This window comes from Chenopodium quinoa, unplaced genomic scaffold (assembly GCF_001683475.1).
Source record: "Chenopodium quinoa cultivar QQ74 unplaced genomic scaffold, ASM168347v1, whole genome shotgun sequence".
NCBI classification, from domain to species: domain Eukaryota; kingdom Viridiplantae; phylum Streptophyta; class Magnoliopsida; order Caryophyllales; family Amaranthaceae; genus Chenopodium; species Chenopodium quinoa.
Genome location: NW_018742204.1, coordinates 22,221,700 through 22,236,208, shown reverse-complemented (window position 1 = coordinate 22,236,208; position 14,509 = coordinate 22,221,700). Strand labels below are relative to the sequence as shown.

At 33.4% G+C, this 14,509-nt stretch overlaps 1 pseudogene; it reads right to left on the bottom strand.

The window, feature by feature from the left end:
- Positions 1 to 352: 352 nt before the first annotated feature.
- LOC110723726 lies at positions 353 to 4,869 on the bottom strand (annotated as a pseudogene).
- Positions 4,870 to 14,509: the final 9,640 nt, after the last annotated feature.

Genomic DNA, 14,509 nt, shown 5'->3' with positions numbered 1-14,509 from the left:
AGATCAGGGTTCAAATCCCCCTTGTAACATCATTCTGTCCATAAATTCGTTAGTGGGGCCTATCATGTCCACGTGTCATCATATTATTATTGGGGGTTTTTTTTTATGGAGGTGGTAAAAGCAATTAAGTTGTTTTTTAGAGGTGGTAAAAATAAAAAATTTCTTTATTTTAACCAAACCACTCGACTACTCCCTTATTCCTATTTCCCAATCACGAGGCACGAACCACCACCCACGCGACCACGAGTCACGGACTGCAACGAGCATCTTCGGCAAATGTTTGCTAAGAAATTAATATCACAAAATAATATGGCATTCGAATCCCCCTTGTAACATCGCTCCTTTTTTTTGGGGTGTTTTATTTCAACCATACCACTCGACTACTCCCTTATTCCTATTTTCCAACCAAACCCAAATTACTTGTATTGTGTACCCGTTTTTTTTTTTTAAATAGGTTGATGTTAGTTGAATTATCGAAATTGTCCCCCATTATCAAATTTCTAGGTCCGCCACTGTTGAGGACTCTCGATAATGTGTTATACAGTACTTTATAATTACTGAAAAACATACTTAAAAACACTGTGAAGTGATTAATTACATTAATATCTTTACTAGTTACACTGGTATTGCAGATAAAAATTCATAATTTATTTATTTTCATACATATCACACAGTTGTAAATCATTGTTAGATTCCTTCTGCCCACTTCTTGACATGCATGCTTGCCTTCTGAGCCTGCATTAAATTGCATTAGCGGTCTAAATCAATCTTCTAATATTGCAAGAAATTTAAACTTTCCTAGAAAGAGAAGTGTTGCGATTAATATAAACAAAACACGGAGAAGTACCTCTTTTTCCCAATCACATCTTATTGTGATGATAGCTAATATTAGTGTTTGAACTGCCGTTCCCCCAATCATTCCAGCCCATATACCCTATAATCAACAAAAGAAAAAAAAATAAAATTGTAACAAAACCATTAAATTTGGAAGAAATGAAGCATAACAAACAATGTTCATTTACAACAACAAAATCAACAACGAGATACATATGGAAATATTCATTACGTACCATGATTCCTAGCTCAAATTTCCATCCCATAAAAACTCCAAGTGGTAGACCAAGTAGATAGTAGCATCCGATATTAATGTAAGCCCTATGCTTTGCCATCCTGATCCCACTGCAACACCTACAAGTAAAAAACGTCGAAATTAAAACATAATTTCTATTTTAGAATGTCTGAAAAAAAATTGTCACATTCACTAATATACCGGGTATTATTCTTAATGGTTTGTGTTAATTGTGTATAAATCTGCCTATATGTGTTTACAGGCGGCCCAAATTAGTTATAAATAAATGCTTTCAACAAGCCCAAATAACAATCTATCTAATGTGTGTCCACGACTCAATGGACATACAATAAGGCCATATCACTTCACCTTTTTTTTTTACTGAATTGAACAAAATTATTTTTAGTGAACTGAAATCAATTTTACGAAATTTAAATAATAATAATAATATTTTTTTATTGATTTTATGTTATATTTATTCTTTAAAGTTTTTTTATTTTTAAATAAATGAAATTATTTTTAAAGAATTCGCAAGATAATTTTCGCCCTTCAAAACCACATGGGTAATCAAATTACCAGGCTGATCTCCGGCACCAAGGTAAAAAGGTGATGAAGGATCAAGTTTCCCGTCGTTTTCCATTGATAATCAATCAATAGAGTAATAGAGATTAGAGCAGAGTAGCGATTAGAGTAATAGAAATTAGAGCAGAGTAGTGATTAGAAATCAGAGATTAGAAAAAAAATTTAGTGTTTAGAGTATAGAGGCTCCGATACCATGTCAAATTGGAGTGAATAGATTTTCTGTGTATCATTAGAGTGTAAAGAAGTGTATATATACAACCTAGCAAATAGAGTAGGGCACAAGAAATAGGCCCGATAGCTATACACAATAATAGGCCCTAACAAGAATTTAAATTATTTTTGGTAAACTAAAATTATTTTTACTATTTTTTGTAAAGGTGAAGTAAACATGGCCTAAGTTGTGGCCTCAATAATGAGTAGAGAGGTTACCGGAGAGCACGGGCTGGACACTATTGAAGAGGATGGTAATGGCCAAGAGGACGGAGAGTTTCTTAACCTCCTCAACGACGGGTTGGCTAGTTGAGAAAATATAAGCCAACTTGTTATGAAAAATCAAAACAAGCAGGCAAAAGAAAAGCCCAATTGCTAAGGACGTTGTTACTGAGACTATTGTTGCAAATTTAGCTCCTTTTCCATTCCTTGCTCCTAGCTCATTTGCTACCCTTACTCTGTCCATATTTACCATACTTTCATCAACTTGTTTCGTAACAATAATTCAAAAGTTTGCATAATGGATCAAAAATTAAGAAAATTAAATATGCATATAGTGCAAAAATATAAAATACAATTTTAATTTGTCAAATATTGAATACATTTTGAATTTAAGTCGGGTCAAATTTGTTACATAGCACACGAACTTACCCAGTGCCAGCAAAGAATGCGAAAGGAATCATCATCTCCCATCCGTTGATGCTCAAGCTGGTACAATTGTACAGCCATTGTATTAAATTTAACAAAACCATATGTTTTTGTTTGTTTGTTAACATCTTATTACTTTAGGAACAACTCCAATATACGGAGCATTGAGCTTTTATACACCTTTAATAAAATGTTGGACTAATTAAAAGACAAGCCTTGACATTATGACATATAATAAGACTATATGAGTACTAGAATCATACCATATAGTTAAAGCATCGAGGGCTATCTCTGCATTCTTCAGATTTCCCGTTATCAATATCAATATTCTGTAGTACCAGTTCTCCAAGCTGTTCATAATCAACATATATCAATTTTATATCTATATATTTCCTTCTATAAGAAAGCATATGAAGCTATGCAACCGACTTTACTTACATACACGTTACATTATTAGCGTAACATTTATTATACATGTAAAATAAATCAGGTTAACACCTGAACAATGTAAAAAGTCAAAATGAAACGACTAGATATCAAAACAAGGATTATTACCTAATCATGACCCCGGAAGCAGAGGAAAGCTTAACAAATTCCCAAAGACCAGAAAAAGCCTCCATTGAAAAACCAGCCCAAGTAAGAGGACACCCACCCAAAGCAGTGTAACCAAACAGCCCAATAACCAAAACCCACCATCCTAAATTCTGGCTCATGGCAATACCAATCACACCACACTTGAACACGGACACAAACAACCAAGACGTAAATAATTGCACCACCAGTGCAACCACTGAGACCCACGCCACGACACCGGCCTTAAGCTGGCACTGCAGGAACCTTTGTAACGGAAATTGAAAGGCATAGCTGAAGTGAAGTGGCAACAACCATCGGGTCACCTCCCCGGCTAACTCGGCCACGTTGTCCGGTTGGCCTAATAGTTTTAACATAGGGGAGGAAAATATGTACCACGGTAACATAAGGATGCAACATATGAATAATACTATCCATGATCTTTGCATGTATATTCCTAACATATGGTATTTTTTTGCTCCATATGCTTGTCCACAAAGCGTCTCCAATGCACTTGCCATTCCCAACTATTTAAAAAGTAGTAAACATATCGAAAAAATAAATCATTTTTGTTAGTAATATGTTACATTTTCTAAGCTTAAGAAAAAAAAAATTATAATAGTACGTGTTACATATATTATTACACTTAACTTGTATATGCGCATCATGCATTAAAATTAAAATACAAACAAAAACTCATTAATCATCATTCATTTATATCGGATTTAGTTGTTCAGATCCATTTAATAGAAGTAAAATCACGAAAAATTTAGGGTATATATTTAGCAAACTGTACATCATATTTGTATTTGTAATTTTTTTTTTTAACGCCATATTCATATTAGAATACAGTAACGTCACATATATACATGCTACACATTGCATTAGACAGTACGTTAAAGTTTGTATTGTAATAATTACCATGAGTCCATAGTCGAAGCCAACAATAACATTGCAAGCAATGGAGACAGCAGCAAGCTCAAGGTCACCAAGGTGGCCGGCGAAAGCTTGACCGGCAACCAGCATAGTGTAGGCAGAGATACGAGCGATGATAGAAGGACCAACGACGTGCCATAACTTCGTGGATTCAACCCATACTCTTTTAACAAGACTTGTGTGTTCAACAAAATCATCTTCTTGATTTCCAACTTGATAATTCGGTGTAAGATTATGTTGCAATAATTGCTTAGATGATTGAATTGCTTCATTATCTGAATGATTGTAGTTTTTTAGAAAGGGAATCTTTTGTTCATCCATTTTAATTTCTTAGAGTTATTGTTATTCGATATAACTATAATTTTATGACTATATATTCCAAATTTCTAATTTCGATCCTTAAAAAATAGAAAGTGGATAGGTTATGGTGGATTGGTGGAAGGCTGGAAGCTAAGTTAATTAATTAGTTAAATGACTAAAGAGAGAACAAAATAACATTTTGTTTTTTTATAAATCGATGATGAGAAAAGTATAAACTACTCATCTGATAATTTATTTTCTTTATTGTTAATATAGTCTTAATACTTGCATTAAAAAAAAAAAAAACGCAAACAAGTAAAAAAAACACGTCCTTTTGAATAGGGTAAAAAGGGTTAAAATAAGAATTGCCAAAAATGAAATTAAGTGGAAGGTAAAATAAAAGAAATGCTTTGAGAAAAGTGTAAGGAATAAAAAAACAATATACTAGCTACAAATTAAGTACGATGCATATGAAGAATTCACCATTACCCTAATTCCGTCTTTGGATTCAAAGCTTATCAGCTTTGTCCATGAATATCCTATGATATACTTAGGGCTCGTTCACATTTACTGAACTGAGCTGAGCTGAAGTGAACTAATTGGAGCTAAACTGAACTGAACTAAGCTGAAATAAATATTTTGTGTGAGAGAGAAATTAAAAGCTTAACTGAACTGATAGGAGCTGAACTAAACTGAACTGGACTAAAATTAAGGTAATGTGAACTTGCCCTTAGTATAAAAAAAACATAGTCATTTGAACGTTATCTTGCTTCTTGTTAGATTCAATAATTCTTTTTTTTTTTTGGCAAAGATTCAATAATTCAATTGATTGAATACATGTTTTAAATTATCAACTTTTAACTTTTTATTAATATGCAGTGAAAGATATCTATGGCTAACATGAATTTTTTAATGTTAAAAAAAAAGATAGATGATTTGAACAATTGAGAATTGATGAAACAAATGGAGTACTTTCATTGTAATCATCGTATAATGATTGTTCAAACTTCAAAGTCCACTTTTACATGGAGCGTCATTCATGTCACATGTGCAAACTGCAAAATTATGGTCTTCCTAGCTAATTTAAATGAAAATAAATCATCAATTTTTTAAGTTACTTGTTTTGACTTTTTATTTATTTTTTATTTTATTTTTTACATCTAAATAAATCTTTTAGATCTCTACCATTCACAAATTTATTTTCTATAAGGTTTTGTCATGGATTAGTTAATATTAGTCCTTTTTTTCGTCTTTTTTAAGTTCACAGTTCTTTTAAATCTCGTCAACTTCTTTTGCCTTTTTGCTTTTGAATTGGGTGGTTTGATATGCCTTTTTCATTCCATTTGAGGTATTCTTATTGCTGTCATCTGACTTTATACTGCTTATTTGTTTTTTTTTTTAAATCTAGTAGTAGTTTGATTAGACGAATAATTTTAATCGTTTCCCATTAAACAAACTAATACTTTTTTTTTCACCTTAATTACCAAATTAAAATTATATTTTGCCGACCTTAAATTATTTTTATCGATTCATATTTATTCTTTAAATTTACCTATATAAATTGATATTTACTACCAGCCAAAGCACCATGTATCAGATTTACTGTCTGTTTAAAAAAATATTTTATATTACTACCACCCAAAATCACATAATTAAAATTTTACTATCACTTTACAGAATCCGTTAAGGTTCCGTTAAGTTTATTAAAAAAAAAAAAAGATTTTTGTAAAAAAATTAACCCAACCACCCCTCTCCCTCAACTGTTACCCCTTCTCCCCCCTGTCGGCGACCGGCGGCCGGCGCTCAGAGCTTCGGCCGGCGCCGGTGCGAACTCACTCCCCTCCCTCTCCCCCACCCCTACGCAGCCAACAAACCCCTCCTTCCCTTTCCCCGTTCTCGCTGCCCAACCCCCACCCCAAATTGAATTACTTCCATTAATTCCGGCGTTTTCGACTTCGGTTCCTAGCACTAAAGCGTCGAAAATGGTTCGAAGAGCCATTGAAGTGATTTGATAGAAGATTTTGATTGAAATTAAATCACAATTGAAGCAATTAGGGTTTTGAAAAGGGGGGAAATTTTTGTGTGGCGATAGTGGTTTACGGTTGACGGAAATGGAGTCCAAGCATTATCTTGCATCAATGGGGGCATTCATCTTGTATCAATAGCAGCGACGTGTATTCAGCTTCAATTGATGGTCGTGCAGGGCTGCTGGTGGAGCGAAGCTTCTTGCGGTGGTGCTCGCTGCAGTGTTGCGGTGGGGGTTGAAGTGTGGGCTGGGCTTGGTGATGTTGGAGAGAGAAGGGGATCGGAGTTGTGGGTGACGGTGTGAATGGAGGGGTCGGGGCAGCAAGTACGGGAAAAGGGAGGGGGTTGGTTGCGCAGGTGGGGGAAGGGAGGGGGTGGGGTCGCGCCGGCTGGGGGAAGGGGGTGGGGTCGCGCTGGCGCCGGTAGGGGGGAGGGGGTGGCAGTTGAGGGGACGGGTGGCAGTGAAGTGGACGGGTGGCCGCAAGGTGGTTGAACAGTGGCTAAACCCAAGTAACGGAAATAGTAACGGTCTTGGTCTTTGGTAGTGAAATATACATTTTAGGGATTTGTGTGGTAGCAAAATAAAATATTTTTTTAAATAGGTAGTAAATCTGATACGGGGTGCCGGTGGTAGTAAATATCAATTTTTCCTTTTCTTTTTATTAAATTGGAATAACTTTTACTAAATAATATAAAGTTACCTATAAATTATTTAATACCAACGAAGTTTGTTATAGTCATATATGACTGAAGTAGTTGTAGGCCTTGTAGCTTGAAAATTTCTCTGCAACTTGCAGCCTATCAATTGTGGATGTATGATGTACAAAGACTTACAATACATGTATAAATGAAAGATAAGTAGTACAAAGACATACTTCGTATATTTTTGGAAATAAAAATAGTTTAGAAAGGAGAGAATGAAAAGGTCATTGAATATACTTGTGGAAGAAATTAATTTAGGGGAAATGAATTATATAACATTAATAAAAAAAAAATGTACGAGGTAGGTCTTTTTTTGGTGAGAAAGAAAACATACATATAAAAAAAGAAATATTGAAGGAGGTAACATGTGGCATAAGTTGTTTGTGTTTCTATAAACTAGGTATATATATTTGTATGCGAAGTTTTTTTTTTTTATATTTTTTTTATTTTTTGAGACATCGTAGGTGAAGAAATTAGTTTAACAATAGTGCATGAGTGTTTTTATTTTATTTTATTTTATTATTTTTATCCCCTTTTAAGTACATTTAAAATCAAAGCATGTTGTCATCTAAAATAAATTAAATTCAATGTATCAAGTAAAAGTTAAAACTTTGTTTTAATATGTGGAGCAAACTTGACGTTTTAGTATTGAGTATGAGGAGACCCTTACTACACCCACAAGGCCACAATTGCCCACAATTGAGATTTAAAGTTGCTTTTAATAGGGTATATAACCAAATTTCGAGCTATATGCCTATTTAGCAATACATATATGCATTATAACGTTTTCACCAGAAGGAAGTTTCTACAAGTGGTTTAAAATATGACTACCTTATTATTTTAATAATAAACAATATGAGCGATTCATTGTTTCACTATAAATTGGACACAATTAGTATTCTAATTTCTATAGTGCAAATATAATTTTTGAAAATTTTAATCCAACATAAAATAAATATTTTTCGAGAAACTATAAAAATAAGAGTAAAATTACATAAATAAAACTAAAAATTTAATTTGATAAATTAAAAAAATATTGATAATAATATTTTATAGCAAAAATAGAGTAATATAATTAATTAGTAGGATAAAAATACGTTAATTATGAACTATATAATCATTAAAATATTATGATAGTCATATTCAAACGACCACTATAGAATTTTCACCCTTAGTATGTACAGTAGATTTTAATTTATTACGGAGAACTGTTTTTAGCTCTTCTTATGAGTTATGACAGCTAATTAGCAGTTTTTAGTAATGTATTACTCCGTACTATAAACAAAGTGTGTACCACATGACCAAAGTTCCTAACATCCTTAATCAATATCAAAATGATTTCTGATCTAATAATTTCAAAAAATTTGTCTTACTCTTATAATATAATGTAACACCCTAGAAATTCCTTTCTTTTAAAATACCTGTTTTGCCCTGTTTACTAATTTAAATAGGAATATCTAAGATATTACCGCCACCGTGAAAACGGTTAAGACAATTATCAAAGATACACAGCGGAAGACTCAAAATTAAAAATCGTTTAATCAAGTCAACTCAAAAGTCAACCAAACGAAAGTAAAGTTTAAAACCCAACAAACAAAGTCAAATAAAATCAAGCTACAACTTGGAACCATTAAAGGCCCTTATTCAAAAACCGTTCCAAAACCAAACCTTTGTGTTAGTCCACATAAAATATGTAATAAATAAATAAAGCATAAAACACCTTGTAACCTAATGAAAACTAGTAAGATTCACTCTTCTCTCATGCCTCATCATGATCATGCTTCAATACCTGAAAATTTTATCTCTACTTGTTTTCACTACTCTCCATTAGAAATGGGTCATCATAGGGCCAAGGTAAAGACATGGCCAAATACACAAACACACACAATCAGCAAAGCTGAGTACATGAGCGTAAATTAACCACACTAACATGCTTTCACCTATCAACACACACTTACCTCATTGCACCTGTTCACAAGCACACACACCAATCAACAAGACACAATGACTAGACACTAATTAATTCATTTGGCGTTGATAACGCATCGAACGGGTTTCCTCCTCCTAACCTCCCCCAAATAAATTGAGGTTAACTGACACGGGAGCTAACCGTGCCAGCGACAAAACCACTCTAAGGTGGTGGAATTCCTGCGCATAATAATAAATAAAAAGGAATATACAACGTCTTGTACTCCATTAGAAGTTATGGTTAAATATAAAACCCCATAACTCCCCCCATTGTTCATACTCAAGGTATATACGTTCCAAGAGTTTTAGTGCGTAATCTCTTTCACTTTACGTTATTTACCTTTTATTGGACTTGGTGATGACTCTCAAAGCATCATAAAACAATCAACAATAATTACTCAAACAACCAAACATACCAAATTAATTCTTGAATAACTAGTGACCACATATTATTTATTGTTGAACCCTTTTTAATTCTACCTCAGTGTCAAAGACACCTTAAACGCATAATGCGCCAAAAATCCTATCCCTCGGTGTTAAAAACACCTTAAGTGCACAAAGGCACTAACATACAATTTATTCCTTGTGTACATAGACACTTATATAGCTCCTTCATCATGCTTAAAGCATCAATAAAAATTATTTGAACCATAATAAAATTCCTTTTCAATATTCAAAACATAATTAAACATGTAGTTTAATTAATCATGCCTTATAACATGCCATAAATAAAAAATGTGGTTCAAACACAACATGCCCAAAATATAATTTTCCAATCCATAACCATCACAAATAATTATGCTTCACAATTCAATCACCAACACCATTAATTCACAATTTCATACATAAACCTTAGCATGATACTACTTGTAATTGATTGAAATCAAGCCTAGCATGATTCTACATCATCAAAATATGCTAAGTACGCGTACGTACCTTAATTAAGCCCTTAAAGTGGCCAAATACACTACAACACCTCTCGAACCAAGTCTCCTACATAAAGGGACAATAAACCTATATTAATTACCTTAGTATACACAAATTTCCAGCAAATTTTAAACATTTTAAAACCTCACTAACAAGCTGAAATTTTGGTTAAAAACCTTTAAAATTCTCTCTTTAAGAAGGTTATTAAAACCACAAAGTGAAAACTCAATTATAGTGTTCATATAAAAATTCCAGCATACTTTTTAAGGCTTAAACCCCTTAAATAAATCTGAAAATTATATTAAAACCACTTAAAATATTCTCTACTTATGGGTAATCAACTCCTTTTAATTAATACACAAAAGTAGTATGTAAATAAAAATTCCAGCATTATTCTATTAACAAAAACCCATTAAAATTTCATTAAAACTCCATAAAGATACAATCTTTAAGCTTTATTACCACTTACAATCAATGGGTATATAAAACCCCCAAAGCAATTGTAAGTTAGAACCCTAAAAATCAACACTTTACTAATTTCAAAACCCTAACTTTAATACCTTATAAAATCATAATCTAAAACAATACAAAATCTGAAATTTATACTCTTTAATCATCAAAAACACAATTTTAAAACATACTAATCATAATTTAACCATCAAGAATCAATACCCAAAAATATGTATAATACATAAATTAAATTACAACAAGGAGGAGAGAGTGAAGCTCACGGCCAAGGTGTGTGTGTGGGTGGTCGTTGGACCTGCAGGGGTGGTCGGCGACGTGGCTGACGGTGGCTGGGGTCGGTGCCGGCAAGGTGACATGGAAAGGGGGTGGAAGTAAGTGATGATGGCCATGCATGTTCATACCCACGTATGAACCCAAGGAGAAACAAAGAAGAGAAAATAATAAGGAAAAGGAAAAAGAAAAGAAAAAGAAAGAAAAGAAAAAAAAAGAAAAAAGGGAGAAAATAATTACCTTGACCAATTGACTTTTTGTGTGGGAAATTTTGGGGATTGAAGGAGTATTCATAGTGTAGAATAGGTTAGGGTAAATTTTGGGCTTATAAAAATTATAAACTTAGATGATGAAAGAGTTGGCCCAAATATAAAAATAGGATGGTTGGGTTTATGATGAAGATGGGCTACATTTGGATTAAATACTTATTGACCCAAATATAAATACTTGCTTTATTTATAATCCAAATCTTTAAAATAGTTTGACCCAAAATATATTTTATAATTAAATAAATAATTTATAAAATACATTGAAAATACGGGGTATTACATATAACTTCATAATCAATTGACCAAAGTTTTTATAATCGTTATTATATCCCAAAGAAAAAAAAACCCTCTCTCTATTGTGTAATTTCTCTCAAGCAAGTAAACCATATTAGATTTATTAATTAAAATTATTATTTTATAAGGTTAGTTAGGTGTAACTAACTCGAGTATATATACTGTACAATTGTAATAATGACATTAATGCGAATTCATTTCTACTAAATTCTGATGTAATAAAAAAACCTCTCTCTACATTTTTTTCTCCTTCTTCGTTCTTTCTACAATTCTTATATGGTATCAGAGCAAATCTCACTCGAGATTAGGGTTCGTTCTTTGTTTTTCTTGATTGAATTTTTCAATCATCTCTGTTTTCGCTGATTTACTTATTGATTGCGAAGGTTTCTTGCGATTGCGGTTTTGTTTTGCGATTGCAAAATTTTCTTGCATATCTTGATCATTTGATTACTCTTTTGATCATTTTCTTGCATATCTTGTTCTTCGATTGCTATTGTTTTTCGGAATCTTGAAGATATTTGAGCTGTTTTAATGGCAGCTGCTTCTGGTAATGGTGATGCGACCTTTGAGACGAACTCGAATTCTTTTGGAGGTAATTTTGATCCTCTTTTTATTGCGAATTTGGATAATCCTACTGCTTCTCTAGTTGTTGTTCCATTTTCTGGTCATAATTTCATTAGATGGAGTCGTAGTGTTAAACGTGCTTTGGTTGCTAGAATAAGGATGGTTTTGTTACTGGTTCTTTGAAGAAATCTGATGAGTTTCATAAGGATTATCCTAGGTGGAAGAGAGCTGATTACATGGTTGTTAGTTGGATTTTGAGTTCTATGACTGCTGAAATTGCTGATGATTTTGCTTATATTGATTCTGTGGTTGAATTGTGGAGTGAATTGCAAGAACGTTTTGGTCAATCTAATGGTCCTTTGATTTACCAATTGAAGAAAGAAATCGACGCTTTAAAGTAAGAAAATATGTCGATTATTGCTTATTATGGAAAAATCAAGAAGTTGTGGGGTGAATTGCAGAGTTTGAAGGAGATTACTGTGTGTACATGTGGTGCATTATCTACTTGTACTTGTCAATTCTTAAAGAGACTTGCTGATCTTGTAGCTGATGATAAGTTGATGCAGTTTTTGCTAGGTTTGAATAGTGGTTTTGATTCTACTATTACAAACATTTTTTCCATGGATCCTCTTCCTAGTCTTAATAGGGATTTTTCTATTGCTCAACAAGTTGAGAAACATAAGGAGGTTAGTGGTAGCATTGAGCAGATTGGTGAGAGCAGTGCTATGGCTGCTTAGAGATTTCAGAGGAATCATACTCAGAAATTTCAGAGGAATAACAACAATCAGAATGTTGTTAATTAAGAAGGACTGGAAGAAAGAAAAATTTGACAAGAAGTGTGACTATTGTAAAGGGAAAGGTCATCCTGTGGATTCTTGTTTTGAATTTCATGGTTATCCAGATTGGTATAATGCTCTTAAGGCTGCTAAGAATCCTGGTGGCGGTCAGAAGATTGCTGCCAATGTTAATGCTGAACAAGTTCAAGAAGATCCTCTTTCTGTGGATAATGTTGCTGCTGCTAGTGGTATTGATTCTGATATGCTGAGTGTGATCTATCAAGAGGTGATGAAAACCTTGAAAGGCAAGCAGGCTACTGGAGGTTCTGGTCTGTCATTTGCAAATTTTGCAGGTATTGACACTTACTCCTTTAATTGTTCTATGAATGATTATGGAGCAAATTGTGTGTGGATTATAGATTCGGGGTGCATGTGATCATATGTTTTATGATGAATCTCTGCTTATAAATAAGAAGAAACTTAATAGTCCTATTAGGGTATGTTTACCTGATGGGTCTTTTAAGTGTGTTGTTCTGGTTGGATTTGTTAGATTGAATGACAAGATAGTGTTGAATGATGTTATGCTGGTAGAGGGGTTTAAGCATAATTTGATGTCAATTGGGAGGTTGATTGAACAGTTTGGTGTTAAGGTGTTCTTTACTAGGAATGGTTGCTATTTTCAGGACCATTCTAGTGATAATGTGATTGGATATGGACTAAGGCAAGTTGGTTTGTATTACTTCTCCAACAATGAGGTAATTCCTGGTATTATTGCTGATAATAAAGTAGGGTGTAATACTGTTGAGAATGGCAATGATGCAGGTCTTGTTTTGCCAAATAAGACTAGTACCAGTATTTGTAATAAAGGAAGAGATGTTGTGAGTGTTGCTCTGTTTCATGCTAGGTTAGGACATGTTTCTTTGTCCAAAATGAAGCATGTTATTGGTCTTGATTGTTCTGGAATACATGAATATAATTGTGATGTATGTTTGCATTCTAAGCAACATAATTGCCTTTTCTTGTGAGTGACAGTAGCGCTGTAGAAGTTTTTGATCTGGTTCATATTGACTTATGGGGTCCTTATAGGGTTAAGGCTCTTAATGGAGCTTCATATTTCCTTACTATACTTGATTATCATAGTAGGGTAACATGGACTTCCCTTCTTCACAACAAATTGCAAGTTCAGAAGACTGTTGCTGGTTTTCTGGCTATGGTAGAAACACAGTTCCAGAAAAGGGTGAAAGTAATTAGATCTGACAATGGAGCTGAATTGGTGAAGGAGTTTTGTTTAGATATGTTTGCTGCTAAAGGAATTTTACATCAGAAAAGTGTTGCTAAGGTACCTCAACAGAATGGAAGAGTTGAGAGAAAACATAGGCATTTGCTTGAAATTTCTAGAGCCATTAGGTTTCATGCTAATTTGCCTAAGAAATTTTGGGGAGATTGTTTACTTTCTGCTACTCATTTGATAAATAAACTTCCAACTAAAGTTCTGGGCTGGAAGTCTCATTATGAAATTCTTTTTCATAAACCACCAGATATAATGAGCTTAGAGTTGTTGGTTGCCTCTGTTATGCCTACAATCTGTCTCCTAATAGGGATAAGTTTGACTCTAGAGCAAGAAAGTGTATTTTTCTTGGCTATCCTTTTGGCCAAAAGGCTTTTAAATTGTATGATCTCAATTCTCATACAAGGTTTGTCTCTAGGGATGTGATTTTCTTTGAGAATGTTTTTCCCTATAAAGCTGAAGATCAAAAGATTTCTCAGTGTCCTGTTCCTGTTCCTTCTCAAATCATTGATTTCAGCTCTGAAAGTGTGATATTGTCTTCTGTCACACCTAATTCTTCTCAAAATTCTTTTCATGATACTATTGATACTGGTAGTATTCAATCTCCTATCCCACAACATCTTCATTCCAGTTCAGCAGAAGA